Genomic DNA, 14,887 nt, shown 5'->3' on the forward strand with positions numbered 1-14,887 from the left:
TGAAGTGTATGCCACCCTAGGGCTCTGCACCCTGATCTGCGCTGGTGCTGAGGGAGCTATTGAACTCTACCTCCAGTAATCATGTTGCTCCGGTGTCACACCAACTCCACTAGTCGTCTCCTGCTTCTTCCAATCAGGCCGCCCAAGGAAGCTCTAAAGCACTCTCCTCAGTTTCCATGTTCTTCTGTGTCCCAGACTATTTTGCAGTAAAAGTCTGTGTGTTCTCCAACTTCCCTCATGCTGCCCCCACCTGATGACTCACTAGTGCTGGGGAAGTCCCGTTGCCATGGTGAACACCTCTAGCCCAGTTCCAGTGGGTAAACACCTGAAGTGTGTGTTGTGTAAGTGATGAACACCAGTGGTTAACCTCTTCCTTACCTGGGATGAGTACTGCACCTTAAGTGAGATGCAATACCATGTAGTGACTGAAGTTTCAGGGGCGCTACACTAGTATCTAACGTGATAATTGACTTCCTGTTAGCCATATTAGCGCTATCCTGTCAACCCCTTCTCAATTATAGCCCCATATAGAGATAGACGATATTTGGGTTGGCGGGTACAACCAGATTTAAAAAAAAAATCTGATTCAGGACCGGACTTAAACCCAAACATCTGGAAGACTCAGATCCCCATAAAAGTCTATGGGGACCCAAACCTGGTGCTGTAAAATGGTGGTAGAAAGGGCTATGAGAATTAGAGGAGGACCGCTATACTTACCGAGTCTCTGGTAACACTACATCCAGGTCCGCTCATTAATCTTCATACATATTCACTGCTTTCCCGCCCACCAGCAGTTCTGACATCTGTAATTGGTTAAAATTTGACCGTGCTCCCCTCTTTTGTGACAGCTTCTGTGATTGGTTGGAATCACACACGCTGTCTGCATACCTATAATGTAAAAATATAGAAATAAATAAACTTGCGTAGGGTCCCCCCATACTGTGATACCCATTGCAGATAAAGCATACATCTACAGCCCCCAGTCGTGTGCCTATCTTGATTGTGTATCAAAATAAGAGGGATCCCATGTGTTTTTTTTTTAATTATTTCAATAAATTGGTCCTCCCCAATTTTGATACCCAGCTATGATAAAGCCGACAGTTGGGGGCTGGCTTTCTCAGGCTGTGGAGGCATATGGTTATTAGGGCCCCCTCAGCCTAAAAATAGCACCTTGCTGCCCCCCAGAATTGTTGCATGAAATAGATGTGACAATCCTGGCACTTTACCAGGCTCACCCCAGTTACCCTGGTGCAGTGGCAATCTGGGTAATATAAGGGGTTAATGAAAGCTCTCAGCTGCCACTAAGCTTTAGATTAGTAATGGAAGGTGTCTATGAAACCCCCCCATTACTAATCTGTAAGTGAAAAGAAATAAACACAACATCGAAAAAATCCTTGATTTGAAATAGAATACAAAAAACACTCTTTCTCCAATTTATTAGCCCTATATACCCAGTTCCGATGTAATTCACACGAGGTCTCACGATGATCCTGGCTCTGCAACATGCTGAAGTCAAAGCGCGCGGGTACAGAACATGACCGCACAGTGTGGCTTCAGGCAGAGACTGACTAAGCCGCAGCTATGAGTAATGAAGTCACTGACTTCATCTGCGATCACAGCTCAAGGTTTCCACTGTAAACTGACCTCACGTGACCTCATTGAACTCAGTGACCTCACCTCAATTAAACTGAGTTCAATCAGAAATGCATCTCTTGGCAGAAAATGTCTTGTTTTTTTGCCAAGAGATGCAGATATGGTGCTGAAATTTATTAATTCCTGCATCAAATCTGCATCTTCTGGCAAAAAAAGTATCTAAACGCGATGTGGTTTTGATGCAATAGTGATTCATTTTTTTTGTCAGAAGATGCAGAATTGGTGCAGGAATTTGGTGTATAAATTTCAGCACAAAATCTGCAACCTACAATAGTTGTGATTGATGCTCAAGGACACCTGACAAGTTATTGAGACATTTACAATTTTTGGGGGGGTTATTCTCACCACTGGTGTTGGCTTTTGTTTGAATAAATGATTTGAGATGAGGAAATCCCCATTGCTGCTTCTACTTAAATGCCTGACTGTCATGATAAAATATCACTGTCGAGTGAACTTTTTACGTTTTACATAAATTCACCTGTAAAAACAAATATCCCTAACTCTCTGTGAGTAGTGTCAAATAATAACAGCATTTACTCATCTCTGGTGCGGGTGCCATTCTTGTGTCATTGGATCCAGTCCTCCCTGGGCGTGTTTCCTCCACTTCACTACCTCTCCTTCACTTCACTGACACTCTCCTGACCCCTAGGTGGGTGACCCTATTCCGCTCAAGCCACCCACTGGTGTGTCTGGTGGGTGTGGTGCAGGGTGTTCATAGGATTTGATTGGTGTTGGAGGCAGCACTGTAAGATGGGGACCCAGAACCAAGAGGGATTTGAATGCTGCACTAAGGAGAAGAGCACGCAGTACCCTGTGACGACCTGATAGTCCATGGGTGTCATAGAGGCCGCTCCCTGACTACCTCCGGATGGCAGTTACTTTTGAAGGAAGTGAAGGTGAAGCAGTCACTGATTGGCTGCAGTGCTCACGTCATTTAACAATGGGGAGCGGTGGCTCCCGAAAGTAGCTGTTTAGGTTGCAGGCGGTGTCTGGGCCTAGAAGAGTCGGACCCCCGGTCGCAGGGGATTGAGGCGAGGTGCCTAGGACCTGTCAAGAGGACGGTCAGTAGCCTGGTCCTATCTCCGGTCCAGGTCCTAAGGCACGACGGGGTACACGGACCCTAGGTAGGGGAGAAGCTTCAGGCAACCCGGCAATTAACCTGCGGAGAGCGGTGCCTTTATGGACTGTTCCCACTAGCTCTAGAATCGGGGCACTAGCACAACAAAGGGGATAGGGCCTTCCGCATACGCAGCCCACAAGATCCCAAGCGTGAGCCCTGAGAGCAGGCTCCCACACTTAGCCACAGTGGGGAGCGGGGCCCGGCAAGTTCCAAACTATCGGGCCACTTCAGTAAAATCTCAACTTTGTGCCAGGAGGCAGGTCACAGAACACCAAGCAGCACTGTACGGTACGGGACCCGGACAAGCTCCCCGAGAGAGGCAGCGCACCTAGAGACTTGGTTTACCCGGTTGTCAGCGTCTGCTTACTGGCTGAGTGAGTACATGAGTGATCTCCCTGTCACGGCACCAAGTATCATCTTCCAGAGCCCTGGGCCATATCCCTACCCGTGGAGGGTAATAACACCTTGCTGCCCCAATCCATCACCCCGGGTACTCCCAATAACGGCAGCGGCGGTACTCCCAATTACCGCACACCACGGATGGCGTTACGAACTATCATCCCCCTGTAAATATCCCCTTTCACTTTAGAGTGTGGCCCTGAGCCCCCAGGTCCGGAGACCCTCAAGCCACGAACGGACATTGCCCACGGATCACGGATCCGAGCAGTTCGATCCGCTGCTGGGGCAGCACAGCCTCCATTCTCACTTCTTCCAGTTGTTATTTTTATCCAAAAGAAGTGAGAGGGAAGTGCCTATTAGTGTCCGCCACTGACCAGCTACAGGGCTCACATGCCAAAACGTCACACGAGCCCTGAGAGACTCATTAACACTATTTGTATACAGTGTAATATAGCAATTGAGGAGTTCTATGCGTAATGGACAACCCCTTTAACACAAATCATATCCAGATGAGTAAAATCCATTTGTCCGTGTGCCGTTCGTTTTTTTCTTGCACCCATTGATGTGCATTAGCGAGTCTCATCCGATTTATGTATCCACTTTAACCATGCTGCCAATTGTTTCTCGTGCCGAATACGACTGAGAGAGGGAAAATAATCATCTGAGTGTCATACCTTTATTTCTGGTTTGCAGAGTAGAAAGAAGAACGGGTTTGAATACCGCGCCAAAACCACAGGTCCACACGAGGATATTAAAGGATCCCTTTATTCAGATGTGTCTATCCGTTTCTGGGACATTATCGTCCCCTTCATCAGGACAAATACAGGGAATCTGTACAGATTCCCTGTATTTGTCCTGATGAAGGGGACGATAATGTCCCTGAAACGCATAGACCCATGTGAATAAAGGGATCCTTTAATATCCTCGTGTGGACCTGTGGTTTTGGCGCAGTATTCAAACCCGTTCTTCTTTCTACTCTGCAAACTAGTTCAGCGCTACGGGACTGCTGCCGACCACATTACTTACATACGCATTAAGAAGTTGTGACTTGCAAAACCTGGCAAGGTGAGTGTTTCATCCGCATTCACGTCACATCTGTATACCTGGTAAGACCCTATTTGCGCCTTTGTTTTCCACAGTTTTGTAATACCTTTATTTCTCGCATTGTATCACTCCGATCATATGCTTGAGTGATCCCGGCCTAAAAAAACACTCCAGCACGGGGTTTTTTTATTGCAGTGGTGGAGTGGTGCCACTAATGTAAGGTCCCTGCACTTACTCTCATACTTACAAGCCTCTGTCTCCATTTGTTAGCAGTGTCCACCAGTTTGTGACCTGATGGATCGCACCAGTGTTTGCTGATCTCAAAGTCATAACTCAAAGTAAGTCTATGAGAGCCAGAATGAGGCTGTCATAGACTTAAGCGGGCTTTACACGCTACGACATCGCTCAAGTGATCTCGTTGGGGTCACGGATTTGGTGACGCACATCCGGTCGCTTTAGCGATGCCGTTGCGTGTGACACCTATGAGCGATTTTGCATCGTTGCAAAAACGTGCAAAATTGCTCATCGGTGACATGGGGGTCCATTCTCAAATATCGTTACTGCAGCAGTAACGAAGTTGTTCCTCGTTCCTGCGGCAGCACACATCGCTCCGTGTGACACCGCAGGAACGAGGAAGCTCTCCTTACCTGCCTCCCGGCCACAATGCGGAAGGGAGGAGGTGGGCGGGATGTTACGTCCCACTCATCTCCGCCCCTCCGCTGCTATTGGGCGGTGGTTCAGTGACGCTGCTGTGACGTCGCTGTGACGCTGAACGAACCGCCCCCTTAGAAAGGAGGCGGATCGCTGGTCACAGCGATGTCACTAGGCAGGTAAGTAGTGGGACGGCTCTGGGCGATGTTGTGTGCCACGGGCAGCGATTTGCCCGTGTCGCACAACAGATGGGCGCGGGTACCCACACTAGCGATATCGGTACCGATATCGCAGTGTGTAAAGCGGCCTTTAGTCTATGAGAGCCAGAATGAGGCTGTCATACACTTACATTGAGACCTAACACTGGCTTCCAGCCATTCAGAAGTTGCTGTCACAAGATGGCAGATCAGGACCACAGCGGCACTGGGAAGAGTAGAAAACGGCTGGTGGTGAGCATGGTACTAGGTGTAGGGACTTTACATTAGTAGCACCTCATATTGTTGCAATAAAAACACTGGTGGAGTGGTGCTTTAAAGAGGTAATAATTGCACAATATAGCTTCATATTCCTATAACATCTATGTTAACGTGTCTTTTGTTTCACTATGGTCCTAGCACTGTGGCTACAGCAAATATTGTCTTACTAGGCAGCTTCTAGCAGGCAGGTATGCCAGGACTTGCACGACAGCTGTGCCAATGTATATTGCTAAACCAGTAAGGGGAAAATCAAGAAGTTCATTGGAAGACAGTGCCATGTACAGGTGAGGTTCTGTTTTCGTATGAACTCCTATAATTTAGTCTCCTGGTGCATGAAGAGCAGCTCATACCCCAGATCAGGGGCGGACATACAGTTAGGTCCAGAAATATTTGGACAGTGACACAATTTTCGCGAGTTGGGCTCTGCATGCCACCACATTGGATTTGAAATGAAACCTCTACAACAGAATTCAAGTGCAGATTGTAACGTTTAATTTGAAGGTTTGAACAAAAATATCTGATAGAAATTGTAGGAATTGTACACATTTCTTTACAAACACTCCACATTTTAGGAGGTCAAAAGTAATTGGACAAATAAACCAAACCCAAACAAAATATTTTTATTTTCAATATTTTGTTGCGAATCCTTTGGAGGCAATCACTGCCTTAAGTCTGGAACCCATGGACATCACCAAACGCTGGGTTTCATCCTTCTTAATGCTTTGCCAGGCCTTTACAGCCGCAGCCTTCAGGTCTTGCTTGTTTGTGGGTCTTTCCGTCTTAAGTCTGGATTTGAGCAAGTGAAATGCATGCTCAATTGGGTTAAGATCTGGTGATTGACTTGGCCATTGCAGAATGTTCCACTTTTTTGCACTCATGAACTCCTGGGTAGCTTTGGCTGTATGCTTGGGGTCATTGTCCATCTGTACTATGAAGCGCCGTCCGATCAACTTTGCGGCATTTGGCTGAATCTGGGCTGAAAGTATATCCCGGTACACTTCAGAATTCATCCGGCTACTCTTGTCTGCTGTTATGTCATCAATAAACACAAGTGACCCAGTGCCATTGAAAGCCATGCATGCCCATGCCATCACGTTGCCTCCACCATGTTTTACAGAGGATGTGGTGTGCCTTGGATCATGTGCCGTTCCCTTTCTTCTCCAAACTTTTTTCTTCCCATCATTCTGGTACAGGTTGATCTTGGTCTCATCTGTCCATAGAATACTTTTCCAGAACTGAGCTGGCTTCATGAGGTGTTTTTCAGCAAATTTAACTCTGGCCTGTCTATTTTTGGAATTGATGAATGGTTTGCATCTAGATGTGAACCCTTTGTATTTACTTTCATGGAGTCTTCTCTTTACTGTTGACTTAGAGACAGATACACCTACTTCACTGAGAGTGTTCTGGACTTCAGTTGATGCTGTGAACGGGTTCTTCTTCACCAAAGAAAGTATGCGGCGATCATCCACCACTGTTGTCATCTGTGGACGCCCAGGCCTTTTTGAGTTCCCAAGCTCACCAGTCAATTCCTTTTTTTCTCAGAATGTACCCGACTGTTGATTTTGCTACTCCAAGCATGTCTGCTATCTCTCTGATGGATTTTTTCCTTTTTTTCAGCCTCAGGATGTTCTGCTTCACCTCAATTGAGAGTTCCTTAGACCGCATGTTGTCTGGTCACAGCAACAGCTTCCAAATGCAAAACCACACACCTGTAATCAACCCCAGACCTTTTAACTAGTTCATTGATTACAGGTTAACGAGGGAGACGCCTTCAGAGTTAATTGCAGCCCTTAGAGTCCCTTGTCCAATTACTTTTGGTCCCTTGAAAAAGAGGAGGCTATGCATTACAGAGCTATGATTCCTAAACCCTTTCTCCGATTTGGATGTGAAAACTCTCATATTGCAGCTGGGAGTGTGCACTTTCAGCCCATATTATATATATAATTGTATTTCTGAACATGTTTTTGTAAACAGCTAAAATAACAAAACTTGTGTCACTGTCCAAATATTTCTGGCCCTGACTGTATGGTCCAGTGTGGCCGCACAGGGGCCCAAGAGATTGGGGGGTCCATTTCTACCTCCAAAGTAGGTGGAATTGTGCTTTTTTATGAGCTTTTGGGTTGCAAAGAGCCCTTATATTGTTCTTGCACCGGGGCCCTTATCTGTCTGCGTCCACCAGTGCCCCAGATTGTCTCCTTCCATTGGAGCCAAGCTCCGACTGGGATTTGTTGATTTCAGCAAATGTACTGGTCTGTCCCAGAAGATCCACTCTGCACTAACAAAGCTCTGCTCCATTGACTAAGTACTTTCCCTCGGCTAAAGGCTGCTTTACACGCAGCGACATCGCTAGCGATGTCGCCGGTGAAAGCACCCGCCCCCGTAGGTTGTGCGTCACGGGCAAATTGCTGTCCATGGTGCACAACATCGCTTGGCCCCATCACACGTACTACCTGCCTAGTGACGTCGCTGTGGTCGACGAACTGTCTCCTTTCTAAGGGCGGCGGTTCGTGCGGCATCACAGCGACGTCACACGGCAGCCGTCCAATAGAAGCGGAGGGGCAGAGAGCAGCCGAAAGAAAGTGACGCCCACCTCGTTGCCGGCAGGACGCAGGTACGATGTTGTTCCTCGTTCCTGGGGTGTCACACGTAGCGATGTGTGCTGCCGCAGGAACAACGAACAATCTGCGTCCAAAAGCAGCAACGATATTTGGGATTAGAACAACATATCAACGATCAACGATTAGGTGAGTAATTTTGATCGTTAGCGGGCGTTCGTACGTTTCACACGCAACGACGTTGCTAACGAGGCCGTATGTGCGTCACAAATTCCGTGACCCCAATGACATCTTGTTAGCGATGTCGTTGCGTGCAAAGCCCCCTTATCTGTCTGCTAAGAAATTGTTGACTGAACACATCCAATCCTTGAGTTCTTAGGGAAAATAAGCCGCTACCAGAGGTGTCTGCCAGTTGCTGACTTTACGCTCTCCATGTGTAGCACTTGTGCAAAACTGTAGCCGCACAAGGGTATTTAGGATTAGTAAATGTCAGCTTTGTAACGTGTATTGCCAGATACCATCCAGAGCTTCTCACTTCTGCATTACCAATAATGTTATGGCCCCACATATCTGCCGAAACGTATGCATTATCAGCAGGTCTCCTGCAGGTGTCCTCTGCACTAGATTAGCAGATACTTGTAAAGTATAGAGCAAATGTTGAGTATTGTCTCCTTGGAAATTTGGTGATGTTTTTAAAGGGAATCTGTCACCTATTTTTTGCTCCCCCATCTGAGAGCAGCATAATGTAGAGACAGAGATCCTGATTCCTGCGATGTGTCACTTACTGAGCTGTTTTCTGTCATTTTGATAAAATCATTGTTTTCTTTGCTGCAGATCTAGCACATATTTCAATATGGAGCTCTGTAACCCCGCCCACACCACTGATTGGCAGTTTTCTGTGGTGGGGTGGAGTTATGCAGAGCTGATGAATATGCTGGACTACCTGGTAGCAGGCAACGATAATCTACTGCTGATAAATCAGTGATTTTATCAAAATTACACTAAGCAGCGCAGTAAGTAACACATCGTTGGACTCAGGATCTCTGCCCCGGCATTATGCTACTTTTAGATTAGGTGGCAAAAACCTGATGACAGATTCTCTTTAAAACTGCAGCGTTTTTGATGCAGATTTCACCCACTCATATGAATGGGAAAAGTCTGCAGCAAAAATGTGGCGCCCTAGGACCTGGTCGCCACAACAGCATTGCCCTCCCAAAGGGTTAATGCTGAGCCTGGAGGTAATTGGGAGATCCATTGGCCAGCAGGTTTAACACCCAACACAGTTCTCCCTCCGGCCAGCAGGGGGAGCTCTGAACCTGGAATTCCAGGGAGCCTTCCTCTACCTGACCAGAGGGAGGAAGTGGAGTCAGTCTGAAGGGAGTAGTGGAAGTGAACAGACGCAGAGTGAGCTGTCCTGTGAATCTGGGGCCTAGAGCTGGAGCAGCTTGGCCCAGAGAAGTAGGAATAGCTGAGAGGCAGCAGAGAGACTCAGACATCGGAGTCTGTGGTTGCCAGGGTATAAAATCCGTCCCTGGTAGCCGAGTCCGAAGGGCAGGAGAGCTGCAAGCCCCTGGCCCAGAAAGATCCAAGGTACAGCTGCAGCATCAGGGCCCGGTGTGGACTCCAGCGGAGAAGCACCAGAGAGAGGGTCTGCGCAGCCACCTACAGAAAGAAGGGACGTGCCATCGGTCCCAGCAGCAAAGAGGGCCATTGCTGGATTCAGAGAAGCAGGGTCCTATCATCACAAAGCAAAGTACAGGAGTAGGCCTCATACTCAGCTGGCCAGAAAGATCATCCCAAGTACTTCCAGGCCGACCGGATCCCCATCACCACCTGTAACGGTCTCCCAGGACTGGACTGTTCCCAGAGTAAAAGAGGAGAAGGTAAAGAGACTGTTGTTTGTGCCTGGTTCTTTCCTCGCCTGTCGGCCCTGCACCGTGTTAGCCACACAACACCATAGACTTTCACGGGCACCAACGGTATCCCGGGGCATCGCTCCACCTGTGGGGAGCAGTACCATCATAGCTGTCATAACATCACCCCGGAGTTCTCCCATAACAGCGGCGGCTTAATAGCCGCATACCACAGGTGGCGTCACGAACATTAACTCTAACTCATCAGCCACATATTCAACTGACACCCACCAGGGCCACGGAGCCGGGCCCAGCCACCACTGACTACCACCGGACTAGTCCGGCCCGGCACCGGGTGTCCTATAGCCCTGGGGTGGGCGAGTCAACTTTTGGCGTCACGAACAGGATTTCGTGCCCGGTCACACCGGGTACTGTGCGCCTGAAGAATTGCGCTTTAAAGACTGTATTACTGCGTGTTTCACTGTTTGAAAACTGCCGCCGCCATTAGCCTCACTGAGCGCAGGAAGAAGGGGGGCGTGCCTGACAAAGAGCGCGAAGGGAGCGCGCCATCAGAGCAGAGCGCTGTTAACCCCGCGCGACCCAGAAGGAAATTTGAAAAGTGAACGGAGCCTGGTAAGGTTCACTAAGGGGGAGGAAGATGTCCGACGCAGAGGGAGGGCAGGTGGCTGCCATAGCCCGAGACGCCGCAGCACCAGCCGAAGCGATCCCTGTCGCCGTCGCCCCAGCCCCCGCTGTAGCGCCGGTAATGCCGATCACCATGCCGTACATACCGGGAGCAGAATGGCTGCCGCAGTACTCCGGGGAGTCCCATACCTTGAGCGACTTCAGAGAAAGCCTGCACAGCTTGTTCCGGGTGTATCCGCTGACTGAGAGCCAGAAGGTGGGCATATTAATGGGACAGCTAGCCGGCGCAGCCCAGCGTGAAGTGAAGTCCTGGCCTGATACAGATAAAGGGACAGTAACCCAGATACTGGCCAAGCTAAAGAGTACTTTTGACACCCGCACCGCAGCAGAGATAAAGATGAGATTCTTTGGGTGCAAGCAGCGGGCCACAGACAGCATAAGGGACTATGCCTTAAACCTGCAGGAGGCCCTGAAAGCGGTTAAACAAGTGGACCCAGAGAGTGTACGTGAGGAACACAAACTCCTAACTGAGCAGTTCATAGAGGGGCTCCTGTCAGATGCCCACAGGACCCAGCTGCGTATCATGGTCCTGCAGAACCCTGCTCTGGACTTTGCAAAGTTTAAGGACCAGGCCATCCGGGTACTGAGAGAATCTACACCGAATGACCCAGTACCCCTCCGGCCTCTTGCTATCACGTACCCCGGGGTGGTGCCTGCAACACGAGCCACTGCAGGGGCTGAGGCGCAGTCCCTGGATAAGGATCCCACTGCAGAGCTCAGACAGCAGGTCCAGGAGCTGACCAAGACTGTGGCTGCCCTTGCCAAGACCGTGCAGTCTCTACAAGTGACCCCATCGCCTGCAAGAATCGAGTTGGCCTCCAGCCCAGATGACGTCCCCTGGATGCGACAGAGGAGGGTTCCGCCGACCCGAGGCAGAGACACAGACCGGTATGATTCAACGGGACAACCGATCTGCCGCCGCTGCAGCCAGGCGGGCCACATTGCACGATACTGTCCTTTAAATGGGCCGAGCCTGGGGCCAGGAGCCGACCCCCAGGTGTAAGGAAGCCCGGCTCAACACCCAGCCGCAGCAAGTATGTGGGAGGACGACCGGTCCTTCCTATTGTGCTGGATGGGATCCCTTTGAATGCCCTCCTGGATACGGGGTCCCAGGTAACAACCATCCCCTACAAACTGTACAAAAGATATTGGGCTGATTCAGACATTGACCATGGCCCAGATGATGATTTAACAATTGTGGCCAGTAATGGTCAGCCCTTACCTCAAATTGGGTACAAAGAAGTAACCATTAAAGTGGGGCGGGTAGAATTGCCGTGTCAGGGGATGATAATTGTAGATATTGATCGCAAAGAATCTGACCCATTGGTAACCATTGGTACAAATGTGATAGAAAATTGTGTTGCCGAAGTGATAATTTTGTTGCAACAGGCGTCTGAAACTGCCAGCTCCGGGCAGCAGCGTGCCCTACAGAGGGAGATCCGAGCCCTGATGAGGAGGCAGCAGGTAGAGCTGGCCGGAGGAGAAATTGGCAGTGTGAGGGTAAGTGACCCCCTCCCCATTGCAATACCCCCAAGAAGTGAAATGTTGATATGGTGTCGGGCAGCAATAGGCCTCAAGGGTCAGGATTACCATGCCTTGGTAGAACCGGTGTATTCAGACAGCAGGCCTGGAGTCCTGATAGCCAGAGGGGTAGCAGACGTCCGCAAGGGGAGAGTGCCCATCCGTGTCCTGAATTGTGGGGAGGAGGAAGCCAAATTGCCCCGGTACGCCACTGTAGCAAAACTGTACACTGTCAGCAACAACACCATCAAAGCAGTGGAACCCTTGATCCCGTCCGACCAGGCGGAAGACAATGGCTCCAAGGGGCAGCTGGAAGACTGGTGCCAAAACTTACATGTGGGCACCGACTCCACCCCCTCACACCAAAAGCATGGGGTTTACCGGGTGGTACAGGAGTACGAGCGGGTCTTCAGCAAACACCCCCTAGATTTTGGGCAGGTGAAAGGGGTTAAACATCAAATCCCCACGGGTGATCATCCTCCCGTTAAAGAGAGATACCGCCCTGTACCCCCCGCACAGTATCAGCGTGCCAAAGAAATGTTACGGGAAATGAAGGAGGCTGGGGTTATCAGAGATAGTTGTAGCCCCTGGGCAGCTCCACTAGTGCTCGTAAAGAAAAAAGATGGTACAATGAGAATGTGTGTAGATTACAGGCAAATTAACCGCATTACACATAAAGATGCTTATCCACTACCCAGAATAGAGGAGTCACTAACAGCCTTAAAGTCAGCTAACTATTTCTCCACCTTGGATCTCACCAGTGGGTATTGGCAGGTTCCCGTGGCAGAGGCGGACAAGGAGAAGACTGCATTCACGACGCCAATGGGCCTCTGCGAGTTCAACTGTATGCCATTCGGGCTCTGCAACGCCCCAGGGACATTCCAACGGTTGATGGAGTGCTGCTTGGGCCACCACAACTTCGAAACCGTGCTGTTGTACCTGGATGACGTCATAGTCTACTCCAAGACTTATGAAGACCACCTGAAGCACTTAGCAGAAGTGTTTGAGTCTTTGTCAAAATATGGCCTGAAGATCAAGCCGTCCAAATGTCACCTCTTGAAGCCAAAGGTACAGTACCTGGGTCATGTGGTCAGCGCAGAAGGTGTGGCACCTGATCCGGAGAAAGTCACCGTAATCAAGGACTGGCCAAGACCCACCACGGTAAAGGAGGTGCGGCAGTTCCTTGGGCTGGTGGGCTACTACCGAAGGTTCATTGATGGTTTCACCAAGATAGCAGCGCCCCTTCAAGATCTCCTGGTGGGCCAGCCAAAGCAGGCTAAGAAGCAGAGCCCTCCCTTTGAATGGAGCAGCCAACTAGAAACATCCTTTGTCCAGCTGAAAGGGGCTCTCACGGGAGAAGAAATTCTGGCCTACCCTGACTACAGCCAGCCGTTTGTACTGTATACAGACGCCAGCAACGTGGGCCTGGGAGCCGTGTTGTCCCAGGTGCAGGGAGGCAGAGAGAAGGTGATAGCGTACGCCAGTAGGAAGCTTCGGCCCACGGAAAGGAATCCAGAAAACTACAGTTCCTTCAAGCTGGAGTTCCTCGCTATTGTTTGGGCAGTGACTGAACGCTTCAAGCACTATCTGGCGTCGGCCAAGTTCACCATCTTCACGGACAACAATCCGTTGACACACCTGGCAACAGCCAAGTTAGGTGCGTTGGAACAGCGGTGGATGGCCCGGCTGTCTAACTTTGACTTTACCATCAAGTATCGGGCTGGCAAGAAGAATAACAATGCTGATGCGCTGTCCAGAATGCCCCACTTACCCGAATCTGGAGAAGACCTGGATGAACTCGAAGAGATAGAGTTACCGGCTTTCCATCATCAGGGTGTTTCCCAGTGTGAGCATGCTGTGGGAGTGAAGCGCTCGAGCCAACACGAGGTCTCGGTTAACCCATTACTCCACCATAATTGGGAAGAAACACAGAATGGTGACCCGGCCGTGCGATTGGTCAAAGAGAAGCTAGCGCAAGCTGAGACCCATCTTGGCCCAGACGCTCCAGAGGAAGCCCAGCAGCTGTGGAAGGAGAGGGGACGACTGTTCACCTACCAAGGCAAGCTCTGCAAGAGATATGTCAACTATCGAACAAATGAACTTGTCTGGCAGATAGTGGTTCCGCAGAGGGATGCTCCAATGGTCCTAGCAGCGTATCATGATAACGCAGGACACTTCGGGTGGAAGAAGTTGGAGGCCTTACTCCGTGATCGGTTCTACTGGGTGCACATGAGAAAGATGATCGAGAAATGGTGCCGAGACTGTGGCCCGTGTAACTTGAGGCGGAAGGATGATGCCAGCCAAAGGTCTCCCCTACAGCCAATTGTCACGAAGCAGCCCCTGGAGTTGGTGGCCCTGGACCACGTGAAGTTGACACCAAGTCGGTCAGGCTATGTGTACGCCCTCACCATTGTGGACCATTACTCTCGTTTCCTGGTAGTAGTGCCTGTGAAGGACCAGACAGCCAGGACGGCAGCTAGAGCGTTCCAGGCATCCTTTTGTCGACCGCACGGCTATCCGGAAAGGGTACTGACGGATCAGGGTCCTGCATTCGAGGCTGAAGTGTTCCAAGAGTTCTGTAACATGTACGGTTGTAAGAAAATTCGAACCACACCGTACCACCCCCAGACCAATGGACTGTGCGAGAAAATGAACCATGTGGTTATTGATATGCTGAAGACCCTACCGCTGGAAGAGAGGAACCAATGGCCAGAAAAGTTGCCAGATCTGGTAGACCTGTACAACCACATCCCAGTGACTTCGACCAACTGCAGCCCCGCTTACCTGATGCGAGCCAGACCAGGCAAGTTGCCTGTAGACTTTGAGATGGGGACTGTGTCGCCTGAGGCGGTTCAAGAAATAGAGGATTGGGATGCAGAACGGCAGCAGCGGTACCGTAAGGTCCAGGAG

This window comes from Anomaloglossus baeobatrachus, chromosome 6, assembly GCF_048569485.1.
Source record: "Anomaloglossus baeobatrachus isolate aAnoBae1 chromosome 6, aAnoBae1.hap1, whole genome shotgun sequence".
Classification (NCBI taxonomy): domain Eukaryota; kingdom Metazoa; phylum Chordata; class Amphibia; order Anura; family Aromobatidae; genus Anomaloglossus; species Anomaloglossus baeobatrachus.